Genomic DNA, 20,890 nt, shown 5'->3' on the forward strand with positions numbered 1-20,890 from the left:
ACCTTATGCTTTCCAGAGCCCTAGGTTATTGGCACCAAGAAAGTCCAGTTATACCTTATAATCACTAGAAGAGCTTAAGTTTGTCCTTTTATGAAAGAGAAATATATAACTATGTGTTGAACAATTTCACAAACATTCTACTGATTGAATGTTGAAGGAAATTCCAACATATCTAAGGATAATACTTAAAGTATAGACCCACAAGAGAAATGTGTTTATTTTTTTTTAGCAAAGGAATTAAGAACTGAGTTCTCAAAATCTATCATTATATTAGAAAGTGAGGAGAGAGTGCATATAATGGATTTCTTGAAAATCTACCATATTTCCTTTTTGGTATCCCTATTTTGCAATGGAGTTAATGTCAGGGAACATTGCTAAGAAAGAAAACTTACTTCTTTAGCTAAGTTTACAGTCACTCTGTCTGAAAAATCAGAGGATTTAACGGACAAACAGCTGAAGATATGCCCTAGTCTTGGGCATTTATATTACACTCTTGAAAACTGCAATGTAGCGATTCTTATTTTTTACTGTTCATTAAAATCTATGGGAAGGTAGTTTCATGTTGAGGTGCAGAAGTTATATTGTGAAAAAATAAGTTAGATTTGTTATCTCAGAGCAGGGATTTTTAACTTTTTTGGGTCTTATAGACTTCTGTGGTGGTCTGGTGAAGCGTATAGACCTCTTCCAGAATCATCTTTTTTTTTTTTCAGAATAATCTTTTTGAATGAATAAAATAAAATAATATGGTTACAAAGGAAGACAACTATGTGTAATATAGTTGTCAAAATATGAAAAAAGAAAAAAAATTTATGAACTGCAGGTCAGGAATCCCCATGACAAAGTTTTGTGCTCTTCCTAGCATTCTTTCAACTTTGGAACTGGCAGGAATGTGGGCAATGTGGCAAGTATTTTAAATTGCTTTCTTGTTCCTTCCTTCATTGTCCACTTGCCTCTCAGACAACTCACATGCGTTCTTACCTTTTACCTATCATATATCCAATTCCCCCCACCACAGGTCCAAGATATATTGACAAACTTTATTTTCCCTTTTCAATACCTTTGACCACTGTTTCCCTGTCTCATCATCACTCTTTAGTTGCTCAAAGTCTCTGTCTCCTTGCCTCCTAAGAGCTAAAACCCAACTTGCAGGGGCAAAAAAAGAAATAATTGTTTCAAATCATTAGAAATTAATATCTAAGTTTACATGAAAATGATTCATATTTAAATTGTTCTATATTGTCAATCACATTATATATATGTATATATACATATATATGCACACACATTTTCAAATTTGATCTCATAACAACATTGTGATAGGGTATATAACCCTAATAAAGAGCATATAGACCTAAATTATTTCTAACATTATCAAAGAATTGGGGTTGAAAGGGCCTCAGAGTCTGTCAGGCCCAAACAAGACATAAAAAGAATGTCCTCTTTAACACTCCCATCAAATGATTATCCAGTTTTTATTTAAAGGTATCAGCAAGGGGTGGGAGGACTGTTTGTTTCTAAAGAAGCTCATTCCCCTTTGAACAGGTCTAATTGTTACAAGGTTTAATTTTTTCCTCACGTCAAGCCGAAACATCTCTCAAGTAGTGTCTACTCATTGCCCCTAATTTTGCTCCTTGGGACCAAGCAGAACAAATTTAATCCCTTTCTCTTCCACATGACTGGCCTGTCAATACTGGTAGATGATTTGTGCTGTTGTTTTTGTTTGATTGTTTTTGACACAGTTAATTATGCTTATTGTTTCCTCCATATGGAAACAGTCTTGCCTTCCTGCTATATACCCTAGTTGGTCATAATGTATAATCTTTGTGAAACATTGTTGTAACCTCTTTGCTAGTATTTTATTTAAAAATTTTGCATCAATATTTGTTAAGGGAATTGGTCTATAGTTTTCTTTGTTTTTCCTTCCCTTGGTTTAAGTATCAAAATAATATTTTTATCATAAAAGGAATATGGTAGGACTGTCTCTTTACCTATTTTTAAAAATCATTTGCATAGTATTGGAATTGATTGTTCTTTAAATGTTTGGTAGAATTCACATGTAAATCCATCTGTTCTTGGGGATTTTTCTTGGGGATCTCATTTATGGCTTCTTCAAAATTTCTTTTTTCTAATGTAAGGTTATTTAAGCATTATATTTCTTCTGTTAATCTGGACAATTTATATGTATATATATATGTATATATATATATATGTATATATGTATATATACATATATATATAAATAAATAATTATCCATTTCAATTACACTGTCAGTTTCATTGGCATATAAGTGGGTAAAATAGCTCCTGATAATCTCTTTGATTTCAACTTCATTGGTGGTACATTCACACTTTTCATTTTTGATACTGGGAATTTGTTTTTCTTCTTTCTCTTTTAAAATAAAATTAACAAATGGTGTGTCTTTTTTTAAAACCCACTCCTAGTTTTACTTATTAGTTCAGTGATGTTTTTACTTTCAATTATATTTCTCTCTCTTCTGATTTTAAGAATTTTTATATTGGCATTGAATTGTGGATTTTTAATTTGTTCTTTTTTTAGTTGCATGAGTAATTCATTGATCTCTTCTTTCTAACTTTAATTTTTATCAGCATTTAGAGATACACAATTTCCTCTAAATATAGTTTTGCCTGAATCTCACAAATTTTGGTATGTTGTCCCATTGTTGCCATTATCTTTAATGAAATTATGGATTGTTTTTATAATTTGTTCTTTGACTCATTCTTTAGGATTAGAACATTAAGTTTCTAATTGATTTTTAATCTATGCTTGAAAGGTCCTTCATTAAATATAACCCAATTGCATTACATTCTGAAATGGGTGCATTTAATGTTTCTGCTTTTATACATCTGTCTGTGAATTTCTTATACCCTAATACATGGTCAATTTTTGTGAAGGTACCATGCATAACTATGAAAAAAAGGCATACTGCTTTCTATTCCTATTCAACTTTCTCTAGAAGTCTATGATATGTAACTTTTCTAAAATTTTATTCATTTCTAAAAATTAATTCTTCCATATTTATTTTATGGTTAGATTATCTAGTTCTGAAAAGGGAAAATTGAGGCCCCCCCATTACAATTTTACTATTTCCTCCTGTAATTCATTTAACTTTCCATTAAGAATTTAGATTCTATGCCAATTGATACATATAAATTTAATATTGTTACATCACTATCTAAGGTACCTTTTAGAAAAAAATAGGTTTCCCTGATTATCTCTTTCAGTTATATTTACTTTCCTTTTGCTTTGTGTAAGATCAAGTTTGCTACCTCTGTCTTTTTTATTTCAGCTGAAACATAATAGATTCTGCTCCAGCATAAAATATATTGTATATATTTTGTGCATATGTTTTCTTATTTATCATATATTTGTGTTATATATATATATATATATATATATATATATATATATATATATATAACATATGTATGTTAGATTCTATTTTCTAATCCATTTTGCTATCCACTTGTCTTTTATGCATGAGCTCATCCCATTAACATTCACAGCTATGATTGCTAACTGTGTATTTCCCTCTGTCCTATTTCTTCTCTTTATACTTCTCTCTCTTTTAATTAACCTGCCCCTCCTCAAAAGTCAGTTTTACTTCTGACCTCTGCCTCCCTTAATCTGACCTCTCTTTTATTTCCCTCCACCCTTTCTCCTCATCCCTTCCCCTCCTACTTCACTGTAGGGTAAGAAAGATTTCTATCTCCAACTGAGTGCATATCTACATATATAATCAATCATATGTGCAAATATGTACATATGTGTGTGTGCATGTGCATGCATGTATCCATGTATCCATGTATCCATGTGTATGCATATGTGCATGTGTGTGTGTTTTTGTGTGTAATTTCCCACTTTGAACGAGTTCAGATAAGACTAAGGTTTAAATGCTGTCTATTCTCACTTTCCAAATTTTTCTTCCAACTATAAACACTCTTCCTTGTGTGCCTTTGTAAAGTGAAATCATTTTATCCATTTCTTTCTTCTGATATCATGACAATATAATTGACTCACATCCATGCCCTCTGTCAAAGAAGACTCCTTCTAACTGTTCTAATGATGATAATTTTGTTCTTGGAGGTTTCATGTGTCATCTTATCATTCGGAAATAAAAACATTTTAATCCCATTTAAGTTCTTCATGATTTCTCATTCATGTTTACCTTTTTATTCTTCTCTTAAGTCTTGTGTTTGAATGTAAAATTTTCTGTTCAGTTCTGGTCTTTTCATCAAGAATGCCTAGATGTCCTCTATTTCATTAAATATCCTTTTTTTTTCCTCCTGAAGGATCATAGTCAGTTTTGCTGGGTATGTTAGTATTGTTTGTGATCTAATATCATTCTTGAAGCCCTGTACTACTTATTTGATAGCTGCTAAATCTTGTGTGATACTATGATTCCAAGGTGAATTATTTCTTTCTTGCTGCTCGTGGTTTTTTCCTCTTGACCTGAGAGCTCTAAAATTTGGCTATAATATTCCGGGGAGTTTACTTTTTGAGGAACTCTTTTTAGAAGGTGATTGGTGGATTCTTTCAATTTCTATTCTTCCCTCTGTTTCTAAGATATTCAGGCAATTTTCCTTCGTAACTTCTTGAAATCTGCTAGTTAGCCTCCTTTTCTCCCCCCTGGATTCATGTAGTCCAATAATCCTTAAATTATCTCACCTTCATCTATTTTCCTAGGTCAACTGTTTATCCAATGAAATATTTCATACTCTTGTCAATCTTTGCTTTGACTTAGTTTTATTGTTTCTTGATGTTTCATGGAACCATTAGCTTCCACTTGACCAATTCTAATTTTTAAGGATTATTTTTTTTTGATGTGCCTTTTTTCTCTATTTTTTTCCATTTGACTAGTTCTTGTTTTTAAGGAGTTATATTCTTCAATATTTTTTGTGCCTCATTGACTAAATTGCTAAATCTTTTTTTTTCATAATTTTCTTATGTTGCTCTCATTTCTTTTCCCAATTTTTCTTCTACCTCTCTTATTTGATTTTTGAAATCCTTTTTGTGCCTTTTTAACTTTCTTTCTTTAGCTCTTTCAGGAATTTTTTTAAAAATTTGTATCCAACCTGTTTTTTTCTTTGCGACTTGCTTGTAGATGCTTTCACATAGTTGTATTCTTCTGAGTTTCTGTCTTGAACTTCCCTGTTCCCACCACATCAATGTTTTTAAGGACTGGTGGGCTCTTTTTTTGTTACCATTGTCTGTTCATTTTTTCACCCTATTTCTTGAAATTGAACTTTATGTTAGAATTAGCCTCTGCTCACTTTTTGGGGAAGATGGGGAATCATAGTCCTAAGCTTCAAGCTTTTTTGCCCTGATGTTTCAACGTGTTTTGGGGGAGGTTTATAAAATTTTGACACTTCCAAAGTTATGTGATACAGGTAGATGTGTCATCACTGCTCTCCTGGTTTGTGCTCTAGTCTTTACACAGGAAGGGCTCTTGCTCCCTTGCAACTGTAAATGCTAATTCTCCTGCATAGAACATTAGTTCTCCCTGAAACTGTGGCTCAGAAGTGGGTATTAGGTAATGGAATTGTCAAATGGCTCCTAATCCCATGCTCACTGCAAGCTCAGAAGACCATTGTAATTTTTTTCTGATGAGTTTTATAACACCCTTACCATTTTTGGATGGTGAGAGCTTCAGGTATGGCTGCTGAGGCTGCCTTGTTGGTGTCCCCCACTGTGTCCATAGCCAGCTCACACCCTAATGGCACAGACATCTCCTTCTAACCTCTTAAGTTGTCCTGGCCTAGACAAATGTCTCACTTTGACCTTTTGTTGGTTATGCTAGTTTAGAATTTAAGTTTACCTGATATTTTAAAGTTGTTTCAGGGGGAATGTTGGGAGAGTTTGTCTACTATGTTCCCTTTACTCCACCATCTTGGCTTCCTATTTAAATCCTTCTTAAAGGTAATAACCAGAATATAGACATAGTTTGACCAGGAAACTGAGCCTATCAGTGGAACTATTATCCCTTTAGTAATGGGTATGAACCTTCTCTGTGTAGCCTGGGATAGCATTAGCTTATTTATTTGCCAATTAAAACTATTGAACTATATGGAATTTTCAGCCAACTAAATCATAGGTTTTCCCTCACCCCCACTCCCATACCTACACACTGGGCCTGTTGCATAGCCATAACTCTTCCATTCTGCATTTATTAAGTTGATTTTAAAATCAAATGTACTGTTTTATATCTAACATTATGAGATTTGTCCATCATTCTAACCTATCAAGATCTTTGTAATCACTGTTATCAAATGTATTAGGCATCTCTCCCTCGCAGCTGCAAATTTTGCAAGTATGCCTTTTAGGCTTTTATCCATATCATTGGTAAAAATGTTCAACTACACTATGCCAGTGACAACTCTTTGGCATTCAAGTAGTGCAGAAGTGTCAAAATAAAATAGAAAAAGGGGCCACCAACCTGTGTGTCAGGAACCCTGCCAGCCACATATTGTTAGTTTTAAAATGTAATATATCTGTTTTTATTTAATTTGTAAAATGTTTTGCAATTACATTTTAATCTGGTTTGGCTGCATTTGGGAGTGTTACAGTCCACAGACTGAATGTTTGACACCTCTAAAGTAGAGGACTATTGACCCATTGATAACTACTCTTTGGGAAATGGTAATTTATTCAGTTCTCAAACCAAGTCCTGTATTCACAAGCATAGTGTGAGATTCTTTGCCAAATGTTTTGCTGAGATTTAGATTTAATGTGTGTAAAACATTCTTCTCATCTTGCAGTCTGGGTACCCAGTGAAGGCAAAAAGTGAGTTTAGTCTGCCATGACCTATTCTTGATGAAGCTTTTATTATTTTTATTGACCCTGAGTTTTCTTTCTAAATTCTCATAAACCGTCATAATAATAATGTGCTCAGAACTTTGCCAAAACAATCTCAACTATCTGATCTATTGTTTTCTGACTTCACACTCTTCTCTTTTTGGAAAATCAGAGTATTTGCCCTTTTCTAGATTTAAAGCATCTTTCCTGTTCTTTCAGTTATCACTAGCATTTGTTCAACAATAATATCTGCCAATCTTTCACTCTCAGGATGATGATGATAATGTTGCTGCTGCTGCTGCTGCTGCTCCTGCTGTGAAATAATTGAGGCCTGGGAGATTAAATGATTAAATATCATAGTTAGTATGTGATGGACAGGATCCCAGACCTTTTGGATCAAAGTCCTACTTCTTTTTTTATTATGCCATGCTTTTCTCTCCTACCTTTTCCCAAGGAATTTTTACTAATAGGATAGCCCAACTATTGAAAGATTCAATAGATTTTCTAGGAGGTTCTTTGAGGAAATAAGTTCCTTTTTTCAGGGAGAGGGTTGTATTATTTACTTAGATCCAGTTTTGTACTCATCTGTTTAAAAATTAGAAATATATCTTTTGCTTAAAGGGAATATCAAAATATGGCTATACCACATACCCTCTAGCATGAAATTCAGCTTAATTTTATTGTAGCGTATGACAATTTGGCTCAGGAGTTCCCCGTACATTCCTCTTCGATGGAATGGCTGGAATTGATTTTTCCTGATTCACTCATGTCTCCACCCTGTGGCACTGATTCAGAGTCAGGGCCTTCCCTTGAGATTCCCTCCTCTACTCTCTCTCCTTTCTTTTGTTCAAGGGGAATGAGAAAACTCAAAGGCTCCTGTGGAAGGTAAACTGTCTGGTGATAAAAAGATAATCTTGTGAGGTTTTAACCTAGATGAAGAGGCCACATTCAGGTTGTCTTCTTTTCTCTGCAATGTTAGCTTGCTTAAAAATATGGATTAATAACATTCATAAAAGCTTTTAAAAGCTCTGAGTCCTTAGGTGATCCAGCATGGCCAGACTGGAATCAATAAGTTCCAGAGAGTTAAATTTTATAGACTCTATCAACTGGCTTTCTGCCTTAACCATACCATTTATCACAAAAACAATAATTGAGCATATATTTAAAAACATATTTTCTTCAAAAAAAAAAGCAAATAAAACATCGAGGAAATTTGAAAGAGCAGAGAAACACTTGGTAGAAAGCAATGTTGTCTATATGTATGTAAGTGGTAATAAAAGAAAAAGGAGAAGCAGAGAGGAATAAATTCTCTACTGTCCCAACAGCGTTTTGACAGGTTTATCCAAATTCTGTCCCAATGTCTAGTGTATTGATCTAGGGCAGAGGTATTAAATGCAGGACCAACAGGTTTCATATGGCCCATAACAAGCCCTAGATGCCTGAACCAGATTAAAATGTTAATTGTAAATATTTAAGAAAATAACAAAAATTCAATAAAACATGTATAATGCTAACATTTGTTTTTCTAAATCAACATGCAGCCCTCAGATTCTCATTTTGCTATCTCTGATCTAGGAGTAAAAAATGTTCCAAGTACTTCATCACTTAGGGTCAGTTATTCGAAGCATTCTCCATTATTGCTATGCAGTGGCTGCTTGCTCTTTCTACCCCAAATCTCTTTTCTATCTTGCTTATAGACTAGTTCAAATTCTTCCTGAGTTGGCATAATTTCTTCCCACTCTAAGAGACATGTTTCTGTAACCTTATAGACTGGAAGCCTAATCAAACCAGGGTCTTTAGAGAATCAACCTCTTTTATAAGGCAACTAGTCCAAAAAATTTTGAAGTGACTGTTACATTATAGTAAAGGCCAGGAAAAAAAACCCCTCACTATCTCTGGTTCCATTTAGGATCCTTGCCTTTTATGCATATTCTTTTTTTATATAAATCCATTCAACAAAAAGGAATTATAATGTGTTTAGAGTGTCTGCTTTTAAAATGTTTGCAAGCCAATGTCTGCTAGACAGAGCATGAAAAATGGAGAGTCTTCAATTGTTGAAATGTAACTCTTTCAGGACTAAATTTCACTCAGATATTTGTTTACAGAAAGTGACTCTGTACTCTATCCTCAGTGACATTTTCTAAGGGGACATAACATTTGTGAACAATGTAATCCAAACTACAAAGAACCTTACTTCATTATTGGAAGTCATTTTCCTAAACAGATTCAAAATACTCTTGAGTTTCCTATGACACTAAGATGGTCTCTGGTGTAAGAAAATACTGACTATTGCCCAAATCATGTTTGAAATGATCTCAGAAGAAAGTAATTAAGAAGATTCAAAACTCCTGCCATGATAAGAGTGTCTAAGGTGTTAATAGCCCCAACTAATCAATTCCCTTAAACACAGTGTCACTTTGTTCAAGATATATGACATTTTTTATCATGCTTACTACAGGGAGTTCTTCCAAAGAGTATAATTTAATTAAATATTTTCAATTCATTAAAAAAAAGCAATTAACAAAACAAAGCATATATACATATACAAAGCATTGGGCTATATGGTGGTAGTACAAAAAATAAATGGTCTCCACCCTCAAGAGCCTTATATTCTGTTGTGATGCAAGACGTACAGAAATAAACAAGTGTAAGGTGATATGAGAAAGCAGATAGTACTAACACCCTGGTGGCAAGGAACAGTCAGAGAAGATTTTATGGAGGATGTGGCATCTGACGTGAGTATTGAAGGAAAGAAAAGGAAAAGAAAAGAAAATGGAGAAGAGGCATTGAGAAAGGAATATATTCCAGGGAAAGCTTATGTAAATCCATAGATATTAGTGACATACTGTGAAATATAATCAAAGAATAGCAAGTCTACTGTGGGCTGTAGTATAGAATATACGAATTGCAATAATGAAAATAAGGTTGGAAAGGTATATAAATTTTCATTTATTCATTAATATAACATTCACTCAAATATTTGCTGAATAATCTACATGATACCATGGTGAGGGCTAGAAAAGATACAAAGAAATAGATGATATCATCTTAACCCTAAGATACTAGCTTTTTTTTCATATTATATTAATTGGGCAGTAAGATGATATAGTGGATATAAAACTGGGCCTGCAAAAGGATCCTTGACGAAAATGTTATCTACTTCCAGACAGAGGACTGACAAACTCTGAACGCAGACTGCAGCACATGTTTTTTCACTTTATTTTTATGCTTTATTTTGTTTGTTTTCTTTTGCACCATGGCTAATATAGAAATATTTTTGTATGACTTCACATGTATAATTTATATCAAGTGGGTTGCCTTCACAAAGAGAGGGGATCAGTGGGAGTGAGGGAGAAATTTTGGAACCCCAAATTAAAAAAAAAGATTATTAAACTATTTTGTATGTAATTGGAAAATATTTAATGAAATAAAATAATTTAAAAAAGAAAAGCCACTTACCAATCCATGCCACACAGGTTCTGAATTTATATAGGAGGACAAATTCAATTTATTCACTGTCTTGTGTCAGTCTGCAGAGCTTATGAGACTTGTCCTGTTCAAATAGACCAACGGAACTTGTTGCTAAAGCAATAGGAATAGAGGCCTGCAGATTGGGCACAGGGTTGTACCAAAGATGGACTACATAAAAGCAGGGTTCAGGTCAAAGAAGACAAACAGTGAAGGCAATTAATTGGGAGGGCAGATCTTGAGAGTGTAGTCCATGAAAAAAAAAGGTATTGTCAGTTAATATTTCATTGAGCATATAACTATGTGCCAGGCACTACGGTAAGCAGAGTGGATGCAAAGAAAGGAAAAAGACAGTCCCTACCCTCAAGGAACTCACAATATAATAGGGGAAAAAAACATGCAGACAACTACACACAAACAAGCTATACAAACTAAGTGAGAACTGCACAGGCAAAGTGAGATACAGAGAAGTTGCTCATTCTGATGCGTTCAATATGTGAGAATTGGATTGTCTACTAACTAATACTGTTCCTACTGCATTTTTGTCTTTATGGTCAGTAGCTACAATGATGGTAGCTCTGGTACCAGCTCTCAAAGAACTCTTGAAAGGAGATGAAGCTTCCCATATGGGAAGATTAGAAATCTAGAGGCAAGTAGATGGTGTAATGGATAGAGCATTGGCAATTAAGTCAGGAAAATCTGTATTCAAAATTTTCTTCAGAAACTTGCTAGCTAAAAGTCTCTAGGCAAGTCATTTAACCTCTTTCTTCATGTGTAAAATGAGCATTAAAATCACTGAATAGACGTTAGGATCAAATGATATAATGTGTGTAAAGCACTTTTGAAATCTTAAAGCACTAAAAATGTTAGTTTTTATTATTATTTTTACATCCTCTTAGAAATGATGGGGGTTACATATGTGGCCATGAATAACCCTAAAAGCTAAGCATCAATGGCCATAAGCATGGGAGAAACTTGCCATATCGTTGTGACTCAAGAAATTCTGTTTCTCCTGACTGAAGAACACCCAAACACCACTTGTACTTCTGGTCCTTTCCCTTTTGTCTACCTGCTTGAATATGGGTGAAAGTGCTCTATGCTCTCGGGAGAAAAGTTGTTTGTATTATGCTATCACTTACAGGATACTATTTGTGTTATCATTGCTATTATTCAGTTTTGCTACTGAACTTTGAAAAACATATTTTTTAAAAATGTTGAACTTAAACTGCTGAATTAGATTTACAAGTGGCAATTGATGAAATTAATATGACCTTTTTAAAGCTGAAGAAACTGATTTGCTGAAAGATGCATGATTTATCCAAAATCAGATTATAAATTAAGAGCACAGCTGGAACTCTTAATTCAATTGCTGTGTTTTCAACTCCTTGATTAGACACTTAACATCTTTTGGAATTACTGCTCAAAATGCATCTTGTGAGCTTTAGGATGTAGCATCATCAACAATTAGTTTCATACACACATATATATGTGTGTGCGTATGCATATATACACACATGTATATGTATACATACACATATGCATATTTATTTATTTATTTATTTATTTGTTTGTTTGTTTGTTTGTTTATTTATTATGTACACACATCCCCAAAGTCTCATTTTATTTGAAAGAGAATTTCTGGTCCTTCTGTTTGTAATATTTTCAGCTACGCTGCTGCTATTTCCATTCACTTTACTGGTTATTATGAAAAATTCAGTGTTCAGTTATATGTATGTGTATATACACACACGCACATTGAAATGTAAACATTTATGCACAATCAATGTTTGTTAGCCACCTAGTGGACTCAAAAGTAAACTCATGACAAAAACAATGAAGAGAGATGCTACCACAATTTAGCTTTTTTTTTTTTATGGAACATTTATTGACCAAATGAGATAACATATATACAACATTTTGCAAACCTTAAAAGGCACCATTGGATACAGTGCAGGGCCTGGAGTCAAGAAGACTTGAGTTCAAATCCAGCCTCAAATACTTACTAGTTGTGCAACTCTGAGCATGCCATTTTACCTCTGTTTGCCTCCGTTTCTCATATGTCAGATAAGGATAATAATAGCACCTACCTCCCAGGGTTGTTGTGAGGATCAAATTAAATAATAATTGTAAAATGCTGAGCACAGTACCTGGCACAAAATAAGTGCTATATAAAAGTTAGTTATAAAAATGGTATCTATTGTTCTGTTAAAATTATTTAAAGAAATAAAGCTTTATAATATAATTAATCTCTGTCACTTACTACCTGTGTGACCTGGGCTGTTATTTCACTTCTCCATGACTCAATTTCCTCATCTTTAAAATGAGGGGATTGGATTTAATGACCTATAACATCCCTTCCAACTCTAAATCTATAAACTTCATATCCCATAATTGAGTAATAAAATGAAACTCTTTATATATATATATATATATATATATATATGTTAACATTTTAACACTCAGTTATTACATCTGTTGCCCTGCTCTTTTGTGACTTTATCAACAGATAAAATCTGAGCTGAATTGATAGATCAAGGGTGTTCGGAGCAGTTTGCTCCTTATACATGTTAAGTGTTTTGTACAACTTAAAGCAATATGTATAAATGTCTGCTACTTTTAATCTGTAATAAGGGGACAATTTCAGTAATTTGAACAAAAATATTGTGAAGTTTGAAAAATTAATTATAATTCTAAAATCTGTCTTAAAACTGTGGCCTGATGCATGTAATGAGTTTTGATTGCCTTTGGGAATATATGTTTAGGGTCAAGGGAAAACAAAATTTAAATAAACTGAAGTAGTACTGGGAAAATGTAACTAGTTTTAAAATGTAAATAGGGGCCATATGGAAATTTAAATCCCATAAACTGGGACTTGACTCAGGGAGGATATGAATGATAATTTCAAGTGGGAAGGGAGGAAGGCAATTGGCATTTATATAGTACCTGCTATGTGCCAAATATTATTTCATTTGATCTTCACAACAAGCCTGTAAAGTAGGTACTGTTATCCCTATTTTACCATTTAGAAAACTGAGGCAAATAGGTTACATGAGTAGCCCATGCTAAGTACACAGCTAAGTAAATATTTGTGGTCAAATTTGAACTAAGGTCTTTTTGGCTATAGTCCCAGTACTCTATCCAATGTGCCACCTAACTGCCTCTAGTCAACAAAATGGACAATAAGAAAACATCCTGATTTAATTTTAATTTCGATCTGGCTTTTTGGTAACAAATCTTGCTTCCATATTCTTTATGGTTTGTGCTATTGAGTTGACTTCTGTATCACTGTTAATTCAATTTTAGCTTGCATTTATCATCACATGCATTACTTTTGTGCCAAATCAGTCATACATTCAACAAGCATTGATTAAACATATATCTTGTGGTTGACAGTCAGAAGAAGGCAATAACATGGTCCTTGTACATAGAGATGTCATATGCTAAAGGAAACTGAAGTTCATATAAAGTAGGAAGAAATAATATGAGGTTCCCATTAAAACAAAAACAAAAACTAAACTAAACCACTTAACTCTCTAGCTCCAAGAAAACCATGAGTCAAAAAGACAAGTCCTTAAGATGCTGCTTTACATCATTATTTTTTAGAGAAAGGAAGGGAAGAATGAAGCATGAATCAGGATAGGGAAAGAAGTTAGCAACTGTCAAATTCCTTTAAAACTGGTTTTTATTTTTTTCATTTCTTATTTTGTTTTGTGTAAATTATGCATTTACATTTATTTTAGGAATTCCAAGACCATCAGACCTATCCATGTGCAAATATACATATAAAAGGCATTCTAATGCTAAATATCAATTTATTCAAAAAATAGAAAATGTGATCAGTGGAACAGAAGGGTCAATTTTTGTTGTGCTCTTTAACATTTTTAATAGAAATAGAAGTTGCATTCGGTCAAAAATTCCTCCTTAATTGTGTGTGTGTGTGTGTGTGTATATATATATATATATATATACATATATATATATGTTTTTGTCTTCAACATAGTATATTTTGGCATTTTCTTAACAGTGAAACAACCTTGCACTCCTGGTATATGTCCAACTTGATCAAAGTGTATTGAGAAGGGAGAGTTGAGTAAGGGAAGTCAATTGGGAGATTTCTACAATGGTCCTTGTGAAAGGTGTTGAGGGCCTGACCTAATATTTGATGATGTAAATATAGAGAAAGGGACTGAAAGGAGAGATGTTGTCAAGGTTCAATAAACAAGCTTTGCAACTCATTGCATTTGGGGAAGAGAAATGTGGGAAAGTAATCAATTTAGTATGACTCTAAATTTAGTATTCTCAACCTGGGTAACTAGAGGAAGGATGGTGGTGCCCTTAACTAAAACAGGGAAGTCTCAAAGAGGGGTGGCTTTGTGGTTAAATATAATGAGTTCTGTTTTACACATGTTGAGTTTGAGATGTTTATAGAGCATCTGGTTTGAAATGTTTAGTAGGTAGTTGTTGATATAAAATCTCAGATACAATATGCTATGGGACTTTCTTGCTTGGTTGTATCTGCCAAAGTTTGTACTTTTTTGCATAGCTTTCAATTCCCCTTACTGCTGAGGTTACACCATTCTTCCAGTCGCCTAGGTTTGCAACTACCATATCATGCTTCAATCCCCACTTTCATTAACACCAAAACCTATTCAGTCATCAAATAGTAATTTTTATTTACAAAACATTTCACCATATTTCCCCTTTTCTCCAGGAATACAACCATACAACCACTTAGCTCAAGCCATCACCACCTTTAGCCTGCACCATTGCATTTACCTCTTAATTGGTCTTCCAGTCATATATCTCGCCACTCCGATCCATCTTCCACATCATCTTCAAAGTGCTTTTCCTAAAGGAAAAGTCAGATCGTGTCTTCTCCTCTCCAAAAAATCCAGTGATTCTATTATTCCTAAGATCAAATGTAGACTACTCTCTTTGACAGTTAAAGCTACCAGAAACTTGTAGCTTTCTACTTTTTTAGTCTTTTAAACATTATTTGCTATACCATACAGCCATTGTAGCCTTGATTACTTTTCCTTACACACAAATGCTTCATTTCTTATATCTTGATGCTTTGCACTGATGATACCCAATGCCTGGAATGGTCTCCCTTCTCATTTCATGTAGTCCATGATGTCCTTCAAGACTCAGCTCAAGTGCCATCCTCTGTAGGGGGCATTTATTTGTCCCTCGAGCTGCCAGTGCCTTCTTATCTGAAGTTATTTTCTCTTTGATTTACATATTTCTTATATATACATGCACACACACACACACACACACACACACACACACACACACACACACTGCTGTTTCCCTTGCTAAAATGTAAGCTTCTTGAAAGCAGAAACGATTTCACTTTTTTTTTTGTCTTTGCATTTCCAGGGCTCAGCACAGTGCCCTGGCATGTAGTAAGAGCTTAATAAATATTTGTGAATCAACTGAATGGCAATCAAGCATCAGAAAAGATGCTTGAGCCATTGCTTGCAGAAGATGTTTTATGTGAAATAGTGAGATATTGCTCATGTGTTTCTGATCGGTTTCCAATCTTTGATGTCAAAGACAGGGATGGAACAACAATATTCAGTGTGTGCCAAACAGGATGAGGGGTCAGCAAAGTGGCAGGCTATTACATGAATGGGGTAGATAGACCTGGAAAATAACAGTTTTTTTTTTGTTTTTTCTTATTTCTGCTCTGGACTAGCACGAGATATCCTTCAGTTGCTCAGTTATTTCTTTGTAGATTTAAATCTTATTCTTCAGAGCAAAACAAACTAATAATTATGATGAGCATTTTTACATATCTTTTTGTCTATGCTAAACATATTTTTAAGAAAAAATAGTAATTTAAAAGGTGACAGACAGAGCTTTATTACTATAGTAAAGGACTCTTTAACAAAATTACTTAATCAGTATTACATAGAAATTTCATGTCATTTCTTGAAAGAATGCTGCTTCTGAACTAATTACATGATTTTGGCATTCAATGGGATATTTGGCTAGAATATGTGTTATGGCTTAGAAGGAAGTAGGTGAAAAGGAAATTGAAAATGTAAGCCCTTTATTCAGGTAAGAAAGGCCCCATGAGGCAATATGGATGTTTGCTGTTTTTCACATATAAAGAAAGAAGGCTGAAAAAATCTGAATCATATGACCTAAAATTCAGTGAAAAGGATCTTAGAGATACTCCAATCCAACTTCCTGTTTTTATATACAGCAAACTAGGACCTAGAGAATTATCTAAAATCACAAAAGTAGAGACTCAGAACTCTAATACAGGTCACCTTATTTTTATCTTTGACATCATGCCATATAGTTTTCTTTAAAAAAGAATGCTTTTTTTTCCCAGCAGTGGACACCAACATTTCTCTCATGAAAGTCCTCCTGCACCCCTCTCCCAAGGAGGAGAAGCAGAAACACAAGAAGATGCACCTGGTGCAGAGTCCAAACTCATAGTTCATGGATATAAGATGCTGGAGTGCTATAAAATCACCACTGTGTTCAGCCACGCACAAACAGTGGTTCTCTGTGTGGGATGCTCCACTGTGCTCTGTCAGCCTACTAGAGGAAAGGCAAGACTTAAATAAGGATTCTCCTTCAGACAGAAGCAGCACTAATGACTGACCTATTGATTGAGAAACTGTAAAGAATAAAACAAATTTGATACAAAAAAAGAAGGTGAAGTTTAGAGTCTGGAGTCATCAATGAGACTTGCATTTTTAAAAATGTAATCAGATTACAGTAAAGGAGAAAGAATTGAAAGTGGTAATGATTTTGATTTTCCAGATATTCTTCATTACAGAATTAAGTAGAGTAGATGAGGGAGGTGGGAAGCAGCCCCAAAGAAGGTATTGCACCAAATTCCCTCTTACTCCAAAACTTCCACAAAGCTGCAGATAAAAGTAAAGAGAGGAACATATATTGGTCTTTGCAAAGTGGGTCCACCTTGGAGTTCTCTTGAAGTGAGGGATAGTGGGCCAAGTAAGATCCCTTACACTTAGCACAGTGTGACTGTGTTGGGGGAGGGAGGGGAAGGGTCTGTGTTACCCTGTGTCACAAGTGTCTACAGGGAAGTGTTGTATGCTCAATCTTGCTAATAACTACCTAAGATTTGGGTCATAGAGAAGAATTTAGTAATAATCAATCAGTAGGCATTTATTAAGAGCTTATGATGTGTCAGGCACTTAATAAGAGCTGAAGATCCAAAGATAAAGCAAAAGAATAGTCCTTACCTCCAAGAAGTTTACATTCCAAGAAGAAAGGAACTCTCTCTCTGTCTCTCTCTCTCTCTCTTTCTCTCTCTCTCTCTTCTCTCTCTCTCCCTCTCTCTCACACATATATTCATATATACATAAACTTACACACATATGCACACACATATATGTGTGTCTATCTATCCATCTATGTATCTATGTATCTATCTGTCTATCTATCTGCACATCTGTTTCATTTGGATCCACAAAATATATGTCCTTCACCTCTCCTGAGGCATTCCCTACACCTTTGGGTGTGCCCATATCAGAGATCACAGAAGTCTTGCAGTCAAAAGTTGTGGCCTGACACTTTCTCCTAGTTTTATAGGATTTCAAATTGACCCACATCCTGTTGGTTGAAAGAAATGGTCTTATCCTTTTGATAAAATCTAGAAAACATGAGTTTTTGTATCACCGTCATCACTAATTATCATTGTTTAGCATCTATTGACAGAACATGAGCAGGGTTCAAGACATTTAGCCATACAATGCTATGTGGTCCCTTATAATCAATATCCTTTCAACCTTCAAGTAATAGGCAAACCCACTTGGCAATAGAATCTATATAATATCCTGAAAACATTGTGCTTTACAATAGTCAGGCCAAGGACAAACATTGAAAATTGAAAATTGAACAAGATTGCTGTGATCTATTCCACTAAGTGTATACCTCAACTTACCAGCTGTAGGAACATGGTTGGTGCTGAAGTGACATTTGGTAGCAGTCCGTCAGAGCTGTCATTTGGGCATTAAAATAATCAACTGATTAATCACTTCTAATTAGCTTGTTTTCCCTGCTCTATCACCAACTGAAATTTTGAGCTTGATCAAGATGAGGATGTTGAGCCATTTCTTCAGCCATCTGTTTTCCTCCTTGGTGAACAGTGCTGCTGGAAGCAGTTTTGATATTAGAAATATAAATAATTTGGAATGAAACTAAAGTATGCATGTTCATCTCAACTAATTCTTCACTTTGTGGTGCCAAAAGACAGGAACATCCATAATTTTCCTTTGCCAAGCTACATAGCAATAGTGCCTCCATGCAGACTGTGTTCAACCATTAATATACATCTAAGGGTTGATGAAATACTTGGTACACTAACACCTGTGGTAATTTTAAAAATTTGTTAACTGTAATGTTAATAATTCAATTGGCTACCACAATTTTCATACAATTAGGAAAAAAAATTTTTAAAGTATAAATGAAATATGATTCTTCATTTCTTCATGGGGGACTTGTTTTTGCATGCAATCAGGAGAGTAATATTTATTTTATTACATTTCTATTATGACATTATATATAATATTAATATTTAATATCCATATATCTCACATTCTCTCTGAAATTAAAAGTTACTTCAGTTACTGATCTCTCACAGCAACAGACTCCTGCACTACTTTACTTTTATTCTGTGAATGGTACAAAGAAAAGTCATACATGTATGATAGAACTATCCAGTTAAGAATCTTATACAATACAGAGATAAGTTTGAAGTTCCTGATAAGCTAGTATAAAAGACTGAATGGATGGATATGAAATATAAGATGTAAGCTTCTATGCTTTGGCTGGAAAAAATCAACCTAGCCAACTTAGGGTGGGAAACACATGAAGAGCAGTTTATCTGAAACTGACATTGAGATTTGACTGGATTACAAGCTCAATATGAATCAACAGCAAATAAAAGATAATTCTATCATAGGCTGCAATAAGAAGTACATAGTTTTCAGAACCAGGGAGTTCTAGGTCTTGCTATATTCTTTCCTGGTCAGACCATATCTAGAGTGCTGTGTTCAGAGAGAAAGTTTCTTTCCAAATTACTAAGATGTCTGTCTGAAGGAATCAATAAGAAAAAAAAGGATATTTTATTGCTAAGTAGTATTATAACTGTCCCCCAAAACAGGAAAAAGAAAAAAAAAGTCACATCATTCAGACCTCATGAACTGCACTAGGAATAAGTGAACTGAACTGTGGTCTAGAGGGTCATAGTAGTTTGCTAAGTGAAGAGGAGTAGTATATCAATTCCAGGCAGTTTCCTTCAGTCCCTCACATGTCCTTTTGTTCTTTCAGTGTTTAAAGTAGAAGCCATGCCCTCTAGGATATCTGTGGGGAGAAGTTTGGAAGGACTTGCTCAATCAAAACAAATGACCAGAGAGAGGGAGTAGAAAGTTTTGATACTAGGAGCCAAGACGGCGGAGTGAAAAGGTAGTCACTCTCACTTTCCCCTATCAACCTCTGAAAACCCAGAAAATATCACCTCAGAAAAAAAAACCCTGGAACACCTGAAGTAGAAGAAAGACGGGGAGCAGCATTGCAGCAGTCCAGCAAATAGGTCTCCCAGTGCCTCAGCAAAAATAAGGAGGCAGAACTACAAGGGCCCCAGGCAGATAAGTACCCTGCAGCATTCATCTGAAAGGAGGTGAAGAAAAGAAGTTAAAGGCTGCCTAACGCCCTGGCCTTGCTGATTCCAACCCAACACCAGGTGAGCAGTCAGGGCCCTGAAGCCTCCAATTGTGAAGAAATCCTGAAGCCTAGGTGGTAGAACGGACAAACACCAACACACCTGGACCTCCAAGTGCCTCAGTGAGGGTGTGGGGGGAACCTGGAAACCAGCTCAGAAAACCACACAGCCTCGGCACTCACCAAAGGAATCTCCCAGTGCATTAGCAGAAACGAGGGAGACAACACTGCAGGGGCCCCAGGCAGATAAACACCCTGCAGCACCCATCTAAAAGGAGCTGAAGAAAGCTAAAGGAAAGGAAAAGCAGGCAACCTAGAATTGCCTGAAAGTTCCAGCCTTGCTGATTCCAGCCCAACAAGGTAAGCTGCCAGAAACCTACAGCCTCCAATTGCCAACATAAGAGGCCCCAGCACACAAAGCCAGTGACCAAGACCTAGGCTCCCAACACAAGAAGCTTGGGTCAGTGCCCTCTGTTCCCCAGCAGGAAAACTCAATCTCTTTAAAGGCCAGGGAAAAAAGAAACACCATGAGTAAAAAGAAATACCATAGATTCATATTATGAGAAGAGTGAAGATCAAGACAGAAATTCTGAAGAGGACAACATTGTCAACAAACCCACATCTGCAACAACAAAAGGGAATATGAACTGGTCTGAAGCCCAAAAAGCCTTCTTAGAAGAGCTCAAGAAGGATTTTAATAGTCAAATGAGAGAGGTAGAAGAGTCCTTCAAAAATACAATTGGCCAATTGGAAAAAAAATACACTGAAGAAAACAAGTCCCTAAAAAACACAATTGGCCAATTGAAGAAGGAAGTACAAAAACTAACAGAAGAAAACAATCTGTTAAAAACTAGAATTGGACAAATGGAAACTAATGTCTCTATGAGAGAGCAAGAATCA

Source organism: Phascolarctos cinereus, unplaced genomic scaffold (assembly GCF_003287225.1).
Source record: "Phascolarctos cinereus isolate Bilbo 61053 unplaced genomic scaffold, phaCin_HiC Scaffold_1;HRSCAF=81, whole genome shotgun sequence".
Lineage (NCBI taxonomy): Eukaryota > Metazoa > Chordata > Mammalia > Diprotodontia > Phascolarctidae > Phascolarctos > Phascolarctos cinereus.